The sequence below is a fragment of the Eptesicus fuscus genome, chromosome 21 (assembly GCF_027574615.1).
Source record: "Eptesicus fuscus isolate TK198812 chromosome 21, DD_ASM_mEF_20220401, whole genome shotgun sequence".
Classification (NCBI taxonomy): Eukaryota; Metazoa; Chordata; class Mammalia; order Chiroptera; family Vespertilionidae; genus Eptesicus; species Eptesicus fuscus.
In genome coordinates this window covers 38,859,958-38,872,711 of record NC_072493.1, presented here as the reverse complement: position 1 = coordinate 38,872,711, position 12,754 = coordinate 38,859,958, and positions in this window count along the sequence as shown.

Sequence of the window (12,754 nt, the reverse complement as noted above, 5' to 3'; positions counted from 1 at the left end):
ACACAAAGTGGACATCATCCAGAACCACAAGAAAGCCTGCTCTATGGAAATTCTACAACTAGAAGGAAAGAGAAAAGCACACTGAGACTCAGTGGAGCTGCAAGGCAGAGGTACTGAGACGTGTACGCACAGAGAGGGCGGGCAACTCAGTACCCAGTTGGCTTTCTCAAGTGGGAAGGAGACAAATGCTCCCGACTGCGCTGAACTCCAGCTCCAGGCAAGAGTCTGGGGATCCAGACTCATTCCGAGAGAAACTACACTGTCTGGCAGCAGACGATACTCAAGGGTGGCTTTCTTTCAGAGGAGCTTGTGGTGATTACTGATTACTGTGGAACACTAAGACTCAGGGACCTCCTCGATCAGGGCTGACAGGGAAACCAATGCTGTCTTCTCCACCCTGAGACTCCGCCCCAAGACTCCGCCCCATCCAAGCTGAGCATAGAGGCTTTTGCAAGTCTTGTCTCATAAGGGTGTCTCCAGCACAGAAGTTCTCCAGCATAGACACAGCTGATCCTCACAGCTAATTGTCCTGGAGGTCAATTCCTCCCAGTGATACCAACAACAATCAAAGCTTAACTACAACAAGACTGTGCACACAGCCCACAAAGGGATGCACCAAGAGTGTCCACCTCAGGTAACTGGGGAGCCTGTGTCTCTGGGCCCTATAGGACACCTAGCACACAAAGCCACTCTATAAAATCAGGGAAGCAGCCAAAACGCGGAGACAAAACAAACAAACAAACAAACAAACAAACAAAAAACAGATCAAAAATGAAAGAAACGGAGGAAAGCAAACAACTGGATATAGAGCTCAAAACCACGGTTATAAGTTTTTTCAAGAATAGTCTAGTAAAGGCCGATAAATTTAGCGAGATCCTTAAGGATATGAAAAGGAACAACTAGAAATTAAGCATACACTAACTGAAATAAAAAATATTATACAGAGATTTAACAGCAGAATAGAGCTCGCAAGAATCAAGTCAAAGATTTGAAATACAAAGAAGCAAAAGACACCCAACTGGAAATGCATAAAGAAAAAAGAATCCAAAAATAGGAAGATAGTGTAAGGAGCCTCTGGGACAACATTAAGCGTACCCCCATCTGAATTATGGGTGTGCCAGAAGAAGAGACAGAGCAAGATACTGAAAACCTATTTGAAGAAATAACGACCAAAATCTTCACCCACCTGGTGAAAGAAATAGACTTACAAGTCCAGGAAGCGCAGAGAACCCCAAAGAAAAGGAATCAAAAGAGGACCACACCAAGACACATCATATTAAAATGCCAAGAGCAAAAGACAGAGAGAGAATATTTAAAGCAGCAAGAGAAAAACAGTTAGTTACCTACAAGGAAGGACCCATACGACTGCCAGCTGATTTCTCAACAGAAACTATGCAAGGCAGATGGGTGTGGCAAGAAATATAAGTGATTAATAGCAAGAACCTACAACCAAGATTACTCTACCCAGCAAAGCTATCATTTAGAATTGAAGGTCAGACAAAGAGCTTCACAGATAAGAAAAAGCTAAAGGAGTTCCTCACCGCCAAACCAGTATTATGTGAAATGCTGAAAGGTATTCTTTAAGAAGAGGAGGAAGAAGAAAAGGTAAAGATAAAAATTATATACAACAAATACATATCTATCAACAAGTGAATCTAAAAATCAAGTAAATAAAAAATCTGATGAACAGAATAAACTCGTGAATAAAATAGAATCTGGCATAGGAAGGGAGTGGACTGACAATTCTTGGGGGGAAAGTGGTGTGGGGGTGCGGGAAGAGACTGGACAAAAATCGTACACCTATGCATGAGGACATTGGAGGGGGGTGGGTGGAGGGATAAGGGCAGAGGGTGGGCTTGAAACTGGGTGGAGGGGATCTATGGGGGCAAAAAGAGGAACAATTGTAATAATCTGAACAATAAAGATTTATTAGAAAGTCATAAAAAATAAATAATTGGACATCAGCACTAATGTCCAGTTTGTCTCTCTCATCCACTCTCATGTCTCTAGGGCCCTGGATAATGATGAGTAGGTACATTATAGGAATACATTACATATTCCAAGAATCGACAAATGAACAATCAGATCCTATCCTGGACACTCATACACAATATCTCTTAGTGGCTGAAAAAATACAGAGATGCCATAAAGTTACCATGCCTGCAGGGGCCCTTATGAACCCATTTGTTTTTGTAAGTCACATCAGGACCTTTCTCCAGCATTCATGCTGTACGCATTTTGGAACTAAATTAAGTTAAACATGAAAGTGCCTGGGTGATATTGAAGCCTAGCTGGCAACCCTAGGCAAGTGTCCTGCCCCCAATTCCTCAACAATAGAGACGTGACTGGAGTCCTCCAGGCAGGCAAGAAGCTCACATACTAGTCAAAATTAGGGACATGTACAAACACAACAAAGGAACAGCTTAAGCAGTGAGTAGTGATGGCGTAAACACTAATCTGAGACATGAGTCAGCGTCTCAGGACTCCTAGTTCTTCCTGAACAGCTATGGATGATGTGAGTGTGTCAAGGTGCTCTCCAGGAATGAAGAAAATTTTTATTAGCAGATTCCAATGTATCTTTTAGTTTTTGTTTCTAATGAGAAGTCAAAAGTGGACCCATTTAGACTGAAAGAGCAATGTTGCAGTATTTTTATGTTTTGTTTTGTTTTGTTTTGGTAATGAGTTAGGTACTCAATGACTAGGTAACTAGATTTGAGCTTTTAGGTCGACTTTTAAACCTTACTTAGAGTCATGATTCTGCTGTGAAGGGAACCCGAGTGTTTACCCCAGATGTGCCTTTTAGGGTATTGATTTTGATATCCTTATTGGGGAAAAAAAGGTTTAAGAAATAAGCCTTGGACCTTCCCACTAAACTGCCTAGAATGTGTATAGATGGAGGACCAGCTCCAGGGGGAATATTCACATTTGCTTTGGCATCTCCATGCCAATGTTCCTGCCTTTTGAAGCCTCAAACCACACACCACTTTCCCCCTTAGCTTCAGAATGACATATAAGCCTCCACTACTCAATGCTTTCTTTTGTCTCTATTCTTATAGCTCCAGAATATTTGTTTATATATCAGACTTTGTACATTGTCTCCTGTTAATCTGTCTCTGTTAATTTGATTTTTAACCCAGATAGAAGAATTTAAAAGATGAGAGGAAGATTACCTTTTGTTCCCATGTCTGGATATTATGATTTCTAGTTAAAGCATGAATAGAAATATTACCTGGCAGGTATGATGGGAAAGAATGCAGATGCGGCCTGGAGTCTGGAAACTAGTCAGTGAAACAGGTTGCAGAATATATCTTCCTCGAGATAAGAGAAAGATGTTGTCTGCTAAGCACAAGATGGATAGATGTTTTCTGCTCTTAAGGTAACATATCCGACCCAACCCCAAAATGAGTTTCAGAACATTGGGTTGTCTGCATGACGGAAGACCTCTAGGCCCCAATAACCAAAGACCCTAGCCAGGATGGTGCTGTGGAGAAATAAGTCACATTATGGGTACTTATAGCATAACTGACCAATCTTGAAAACCTATGACTCTGAACCCCATGTCATGACTTTTGCCTCTTAAAAGACCCTATGTCATGACTTTTGCCTCTTAAAAAGATCCTTAAATGATTATATATTGGGTCTTTTAAGAGGCAAAATATATACATGTTTTGAGTTCTGTTCTTTGAGCATCAGCTGCCCCATTGCCCTTCATTGGTACCTTTGAAATATATACTTTCTTTCCTTTCACTGCAACCTGATGTCAGTTTACTGGCTGCCTAGGCATTAGGCGAACAGATCCCACCTCAGGGTGGACAACAATATGAATAGACATACAGGCCTGTACCTCCACTGCTCCTGGGATCAGAAACACTGCCTCCAGCCTCGTTCTGTGAGAAGAGGAAGGAAAAGGGTGAAGTTGGACTCTGAAGGTGACAGAGGGCTTAGTGAGTGAGGGGAGTAAAAGTAAAGTCTTCTCAAACTCCCTGAGCACCTAATATAGGCCTATCACTGACAATATCATAATCACTTCTAGCATTACCCTGTTGGGTAGTTTTTATATGAGGTGAAGGTTTCCTTTTTGTTTTTTCCCATCAACAACCAATTCTCCAAGGGGGAGTCCTACAAATAATTTCAGTTCTGATACTAACTATCTGAAGTGAGTGCAGACCCCATAGGTTCAAGGCCAGTAACATAACTTCAGACGCCATCACAAATGGGATGTCTAGGTAACTCACATTTTGGCCTGGTTAACTCCAGGTATGGAGGTTCCCATCACCCCTCATGCTTTATAAATATATATATCCCACAGAGTACTCAGGAAAAGACTTTACTTACTATTACTGGTTCATTGTAAGTATACAATTCAGGAATAACTAAATGGGAGAGACTGGCAGATGAAGGCATGGGGAGAAGTGTGAAAATTCCACTTTTTCCCTGAGCGCTCAGCCCTCCAGCATCAACGCAAAGTTTTCTGAACCCCATGTTTAGGGTTTTTATTGGAAGTATCCTTGTGTTGGCATAATTCCTTAAATAATCAGCCATTGGTAATGATCTCTAGCTCCTCTCTCTTCCAAAAAAGTTAAGGGGTTGGGTGGTGTGAATGAAAAAGGGGCCACATACTCAACCTCCTAAGCTCAGGAAAGGCCTGTGTGGGGGCCTTACAAACTCAGAAACCTTAAGTAACCCCACAGGATGGTCTGAAAATAAAACCTTCTAACTTAAAGTGAGTCATGGTGGGTAGTCATGTGCTAGGCTGGTATTTTGCCTGACAAAGGTCAGTCTTTACGTTAACTGAGCCCATCCATGACTTTTTGCTTCTACGATAACATACCTTTGGAATGTCAGGGTGATTTTCTGTTTTCCAAACCCCTCACAACTCCAGAGCAGAGAGCACAAGACCCCTCCATGTTATTGTTGTCATGCTAAATGTTTACTGATTACTATCTTATACCAACCAATATAAAAGAAGTATGTGTTGATTGGTTTTACTTTTTATCTAATTCCAGATATTCTTTCTATGCCTTGCTGTTTTTTCTTCTACCTCTCCAATCTTTGACCACTGGATTTTGTCACTCCTTTTTCTTTTATAGATTGCAAAGTGTGTATCAGATGTTCTACTGTCTAAATACAACCATGGAAAATCATTCCATGAACCCCAAGGTCATTTCCTACTTCCTGTAGATCTCTTTTAAAGATGGCAAAAGAATTTTATTCAAGTGATACCATCTCAGGAATACAAATATGTGTTAGTTATGATTTGTATGTTATTCTCACTAGGTTGAGGCATTCACAAAAAGGAGAGCAACAGTTAAAAAGGTAAATTATGATTGGGGAAAATTAACGCCTATTGGGGAATTCCCTACGAGTTACAGTGACTGAGGGACACATTTCACTGTTCAAAAAATACAATTCATTTCTAATGTTTGGCCTATTCTACTAGTCTTTTTATTGTGCCTACAACTCCAGTTCTCTGGATTGGTGTAATATAGAAATGATATAAATAAAACTCAACTAGGTAAATTTTCAGAAGCTTTTAATCTCCCTTGGCCTAAAGCCCCCCTTATGGTTCTTCTCAACCTGGAGTCTCCTTTTTTGATAAACACATAGCTTTTCTCTTTATTAAATAGTCATGAGCAACCCCATGTATCTAGATGAAGGGACATGTGAAACAACCTTATGAAATGGAGACATTCTGCATTATTATCAAGATCTTATTAACCACCTTATAGGGACAGATAAAGTAGTGACATTTATTTTACAGGAGTGCTCTCAGCACATGAAGACTTCAAAGACCATGACTTATTTTGTCATTTGGAAAAGGCATCAATGAAAGACTCTCCAACATTGTTTGAAGGGACCCTATCAGGTGCCCAACCACAAATGGACATCTGCCCCTGTCTCTGACACTTGCCTCCACATATAGTGAAGAAAGACTTCTTGAGAATGAGAGGTCACTGACCTCAGAGATCGACAGCTATCCCAAGACACTGACAAGGCCTGTGTAACTACAACTTGATTTTCTTTACCTGTCTGTGAATACTAGTGATAATAATTACACTTATTCTTTGGACTTTTCTCCAACATTGTATATGTAGCCCAATTTTTAATAAAGACTAAAGGTGTATATTATTAATAGTACTTTTTTCTGTTTTCTCTTTTTGAGACAGGATAGTAAGAAGCTAGGAAAATTCCTTGGCAAGTGGAATTAGGCAACTGAGACAGGTAGCTTAACAAACTGGCCAAGCAATTTACAGCCAGATACAGAAGGCCATCAGGGTGGAAAGCCCGGGGTTCCTAGTAATGGGCAAAACTGGCCCCAGGGAGGCCTTTCCTTCCCTGTAATGTTGCTGATAATGAGGTTTAGACAGCCTGCCCTGGCACTGACCCATTATTAGAGATCTTGACCCTTAAAAGGGACATCTGGGAAAGCTGATGAAAATCCTATTGAAATCTTCCCTGAGACCCCCCTAAATCCCTGCCTGTGGAAAGTAAATAAAATAGCTCAAGACAAAGAAGCCAGTGTGTGCCCTCCTTGTGGCACCCCCCATCTCCATTTTGAGTGAATTTTCTTTCTTTTAATCTCTATGAGTTCCCATGCAGTTTGCAACCATGGGAGCAATGGGCAGCAGCAGCTTGTCCTGCACTAATCCAATTGACCTGTCCCCCAAACTCTTTTACCCGTGAGCTGAGAGCAGCCCCACCTAGACTCACTTCATTCCCATGTTTCTAGAGAGCCCAAGCAGCCCTGCCTAGTCCCTCTCCTACTGCCTCTATCCTCAGCCTTTCCTTGTTTCACTGTTCCAAGCTTTAAAAACATACTTTCAAAGTCACCTGAACTCATGTTGTGAAATATTTCTTGCACCAAGTCAAGAACCCACACACTGCAGGCTGGCCTTAAGCAAATCCGTTCAGAACCTGGCTCCCTTTCTGGTAACATATTGAAAGTTAGAAGGAATGCTATTGCAAAGGAAAGGAATGTAATGTGTTTGTTTTTAAGAGAATTTAAAAGTAAGTAGGGGGCTCCAGTGGAGCAATCGGTTAGCGCGCGGTACTTATAAAAGTAAGTAGTTTTTCCTAATCAGTTGGTTATTTTAAAAAATGTTTTCATTGATTTCAGAGAGAGGAAGGGAGAGGGAGATAGAGAGAGAAACATCAATAATGAGAGAGAATCATTCATAGAATGGCTGCCTTCTGCATGTCCCCTGCGGGGGATGGAGCCCGAAACCTAGGCATGTGCCCTGACTGGGAATTGAATTGTGACCTCCTGGTTCATGAGTTGATGCTCAACCACTCATCCACACTGGCTGGGCAAGTTGGTTATTATTTTATTTTATGTTTTAACATTAAAAGCACTTTTATGCTTTTAAAAATAAATTTAAATTTTTGTTGTTTAAAGTATTACATGAGTTTTCTTTTCCCCCCATTGATCTCTCCCCGGCTGCTTCCGCACATCAGCATATGCCCTCACCCTGCTACTGTCTGTGTCCATTGGTTATGCTCATATGCATGCATACAAACCCATTGGTTGATCTCTTATCCTCTCATTCCCTGTCTACCCTTTTTGGGTGTACAGTCTGTTCGATGCTTCTATGTCTCTGCTTCTATTTTTGTTCATTAGTTTGTTGTTCATTATATTCTGCAAATGTGTCAGATCATGTGATATTTATTTTTCTCTCACTGGCTTATTTCACTTCGCATAATATTCTCTAGTCCCATCCCTGCTGTTGCAAATGGTAATAATTCTTTTTTTACAGCAGCGTATTATTCCATTGTGTAGATGTGCCACGTTTTCTAATCCACTCGTCTGCTGATGGGCACTTAGGCAGTTTCCAGATCTTAGCTACTGTAAATTGTGCTGTTATGAACATAGGGGTGCATATATCCTTTCTGAGTGGTGTTTCTGTTTTCTTGAGATATATTCCTAGAATTGGAAATACTGGGTCAAATGGAAGTTTCATTTTTAATCTTTTTGAGGAAACTGCATACTGTTTTCCACCGTGGCTGCACCAGTCTGCATTCCTACCAGCAGTGCACAAGGATTCCTTTTTCTCCACATCCTTACCAGCACTTGTCATTTGTTGATTTGTTGATGATAGTCATTCTGACAGTGTGAGATGGTACTTCATTGTCATTTTGATTTGCATTTCTCAGATGATTAGTGACATTGAGCATGTTTTCATAAGTTGGTTATTTTTGAATGACTAAAAAGCGATAAACCAAGATCATGGGAAGATGTTGAAAGTTAGTGGAAAAGAAATATTGTGAAAGATTTTTTTTGTATGAATGCTAGAACCTGATTATGGGAATATGCTTACACTTTAACCTAGCAAGGATTACTAACTATATTAATTAAAATAGAAGCTTTACAAACAAGGCCCGCTATAATAGCTGCTGAGACGTAGGAAATTTACTGATTAAACTGTTACTGTCTTCCTTGCCTTTGGAATGTTTAGTTGGAAATTGTAATTTATAACATTGTATTCTTACAGCCTTGTTTCTGCATAAATCTTAAGATTATAGCTTTTAATTGCAAAACTAGCAGGAATCAGATTAATAATGAATAGCTCTTGAGTGTTTCCAATGGGAAATATAGGAACACATATTATAGTAAATGGGAACCCATCTCATAGTCAGATAATTGAAGAGTTGTATAGGTTGCCCTCAAACTATGAGTAAATGTCATACTCGAGGCAAAAGACAGAGAAATGAGACAGATAGCAAAACTTGGATTATAGGTTAGAAATAATCCAGACTGTTTTTCTTAGTGAAGGCCCATGGAACCTGCCTGCCTCCCATTTACCTGCTTTCCACTTTTGAGAAAATTCAGCCTTGACTTCCATCCAAGGTTACAGTCTTGGCCAACCTCTATGGTCTGTTGTTCAGCAAGACAAATGCTTACACTAAGGCTTCCTGGGAATTAGCCTTCTTAGCCCTGTGGGAGCACATTATCCAATCCAAATGTTGGTCATTAATGCATCCTTTAGACTGACTTATGACTAAAATTTGAAAGTGTTGACATAAAAGGGGCACATACTTCACTTGACAAGCTCAGTGGAGGCCTGAGGTGGGACTTACAAACTCAGATCTACAGTAACTACATAGGATGATCTGAAATGAAAATGTTCTAAACAAAAGCGAGCCATGGTGGGTAGTCAAGTCTTAGGCCAACCTCTTCCCTAATAAAGGCCAATCTTTAGTTTAATGGAGCCTTTCTACAGTAGCATATCTATGGAATGTTTGTGTAATTTCTTTATTTCCAGACTTCCTAGTGCACCGCAAATCCCCTCATTGCTATTGTCATGGTATTAATTGCTAACTGTTAACTATTCTGCACCCACCCATGTAAAATTGGTATGTGTCTACTTGTTTTACTTTTTATCCAATCTCAGAGATTTCCCCACTTTGCTTTCTCCCACCTTCTTATATTTCACCAATGGATTTCAAGTAACCCCTTATGTCTTCTGCTTTGATTGTTATGTATAAAATAAGAAGTAAAACTCTCATTTTCTGAAGCATTTTCTCAGTCCATTGAGTTTTGGCTTTCTAGCAATTCTCTTCAATTTGGGTCAAATAAACTCACAAAAATTATCTACATTATTTAAACAAGTCTTACATTGGCACCCAAAAATTCCTACACACTTTACGTACCCTCATTTTCTATGGCAATTCCAGCTTCTAAGCAAGGTTTTGTCTACTTATTTATTTATTTATTTATTTATTTATTTTTATTGTTTAAAATATTGCATATAGTAGTACATATATCTCCTTTTTTCCCCCATTGACCTACCCCCAGCCTCCCAGAACCCCTGTCGCATGCCCTCATCCCCCCCGACCCATAGTGTCTTGTGTCCATTGCTTGTGCTTATATGCATGCATACAAGTCCTTTGGTGGATTTATTTTTCCCCCTCCCAAACACTCCCCAGCCTTCCTGCTTTAATTTGACAGGCTGTTCGACGCTTTACTGCCTCTGTATCTATCTTTTTGTTTATCAAGTTATAATGTTCATTATTTTCCATAATTGAGTGAGATCATGTGGTATTTTTCTTTCATTGCCTGGCTTATTTCACTTAACATAATCCTCTCCAGGTCCATTCATGCTGCTGCACATGTAAGAATTCCTTCTTTTTTTATAGAAGTGTAGAATTCCGTTGTGTTGATATAGCATAGTTTTCTAATCCACTCACCTGCTGATGGGCATTTAGGCTGTATCCAAATCTTAGCTATGGTGAATTATGCTGCTATGAACATAGGGGTGCATATATCCTTTCTGATTGGTGTTTCTAGTTTCTTGGGATAAATTCCTATAAGTGGAATAACTGGGTCAAATGGGAGTTCCATTTTTCGTTTTTTGAGGAAACTCCATACTGTTCTCCAGAGTGGCTGCACCAGTTTGCATTCCTATCAGTAGTGCATTGAGGGTTCCTTTTTCTCAGCATCCTGGCCAGCATTTGTCGTTTGTTGATTTATTGATGATAGCCATTCTGACAGGTGTGACATGTTACTGCATTGTAGCTTTGATTTGATTCTTTCGGATAATTAGTGACTTTGAGCATGTTATCATATGTTTCTTGGCCTTCCTTCTATCTTCTTTCGAAAAGTTTCTATTTAGGTCCTCTGCCCATTTTTTTATTGGATCATTTATCTACCTTTTATTAAGTTGTATGAGTTTCCTGTAAATGTTGGAGATTAAACCTTTATCAGTGATAACATTTGCAAATATGTTCCCCCATGCAGTGAGTTTTCTTGTTGTTTTGTTGATGGTTTCTTTTGCTGTGCAAAAGCTTTTTATTTTGATGTAGTCTCATTTGTTTAATTTCTGTTTAGTTTCCATTGCCCTAGGTGCGGTATCGGTGAAGAACTTCCATCGGCACATGTCTGAGATTTCTTTGCCTGTGGATTCCTCTAGTATTTTTATGGTTTCCCGTCTTATGTTTAAGTCCTTTATCCATTTTGAGTTTAATTTGGTGTATGGTGTAAGTTGCTGGTCTAGTTTCATTTTTTTGTATGTATCTGTCCAATTTTACCTACACCATTTATTGAAGAGACTGTCTTGACTCCATTGTATGTTCATGCCTCCTTTGTCAAATATTAATTGGGCATAGTGGTTTGGGTTGATATCTGGGTTCTCCATTCTATTCCATTGGTCTATATGTCTGTTCTTGTGCCAGTACCAAGCTGTTTGGAGAACAGTGGTTTTGTAATACAGCTTGAAATCTGGTATTGCGATCCCACCTACTTTGTTCATCTATTTCAGGATTGCTGTGGGTATTCCGGGTCTTTTTTTTATTCCAGATGATTTTTTTGGAGAGTTCTTTCTAAGTCTGTGAAATATGACATTGGTAATTTAATGGGGAGTGCACTGAATCTGTAGATTGCTTTCGGTAGTATGGACATTTTGATGATGTTGGTTCTACCAAACCATGAACACGGTATGTTCTTCCATCTGTTTATGTCTTCCTCTATCTCTTTTTCCAGTGTCCTGTAGTTTTCCAGGTATAAGTCTTTTACGTCCTTAGTTAAGTTTATTCCTAGGTATCTTAATTTTTTTTGCAGTCAAAAATTCCTACACACTTTACGTACCCTCATCTCCTGATGAGGAGATGGTGCAATGGTAAATAGGATTTTTGGTGCGATGGTAAATAGGATTTTTACTCTCTTTCTGTAAGTTCACTATTGGTGTATAGAAATGCCATAGATTTCTTGGCGTTAATTGTGTATCCTGCTACATTGTCGAATTCACTTATTAAGTCTAATAGTTTTTTGATGGAGTCCTTAGGGTTTTTTTATGTACAGTATCATGTCATCTGCAAATAAGGACTGCTTTACTTCTTCTTTTCCAATTTGGATGCCTTTTATTTCTTCTTCTTGTTTAATAACAATGGCTAATACTTCCAGTACTATGTTGAACAGGAGTAGTGAGAGTGGGCATCCCTGTCTTGTTCCTGTTCTTAGGAGAAATGGTTTTAGTTTTTGCCCATTGAGTATGATGATGGCTGTCGGTTTTTTATATATGGCTTTTATTATGTTGAGGTATGATCCTTCTATTCCTACCTCCTGAGAGTTTTTATTAAGAAAGGGTGTTGGATATTGTCAAATGCTTTTTCTGCATCAATTAATATGACTATGTGATTTTTATCTCTCAATTTGTTTATGTGTTGTATCACGTTTATTTATTTGCAGATATTGTACCATCCTTGCATCCCTGGGATAAATCCTACTTGGTCATGGTATATGATCTTTCTGATGTATTGCTGGATCTTATTTGCTAGAATTTTGTTGAGGATTTTGGCATCTATGTTCACGAGGGATATGGCCTGTAATTCTCTTTGATTTTGTTGTCTTTATGTGGTTTTGGTATTAGGGTGATGCTGGCTTCAGAGAATGAGTTTGGAAGTGTTCCTTCCTCTTGAATTTTTTGGAATTGTCTGAGGAGGATTGGTTTTAGTTCTTCCTTGAAGGTTTTGTAAAACTCCCCTGTGAAGCCGTCTGGCCCCAGGCTTTTGTTTGCTGGAAGCTTTTTGATGACTGCTTCAATTTCTTCAATAGTTATTTGTCTATTGAGATGTTTAGTTTCTTGCTGATTGAGTGTTGGAAGGTCGCATTTTTCTAGGAATATGTCCATTTCCTCCAGGTTGTCCAGTTTGTTGGAATGGAGTTGTTCATAGTATTTTTTAACAATTTTTTGTATTTCGGTAGGGTCTGTTGTTATTTCTCCTCTTTCATTTCTGATTTTGTTTATTTGGGTCCTCTCTC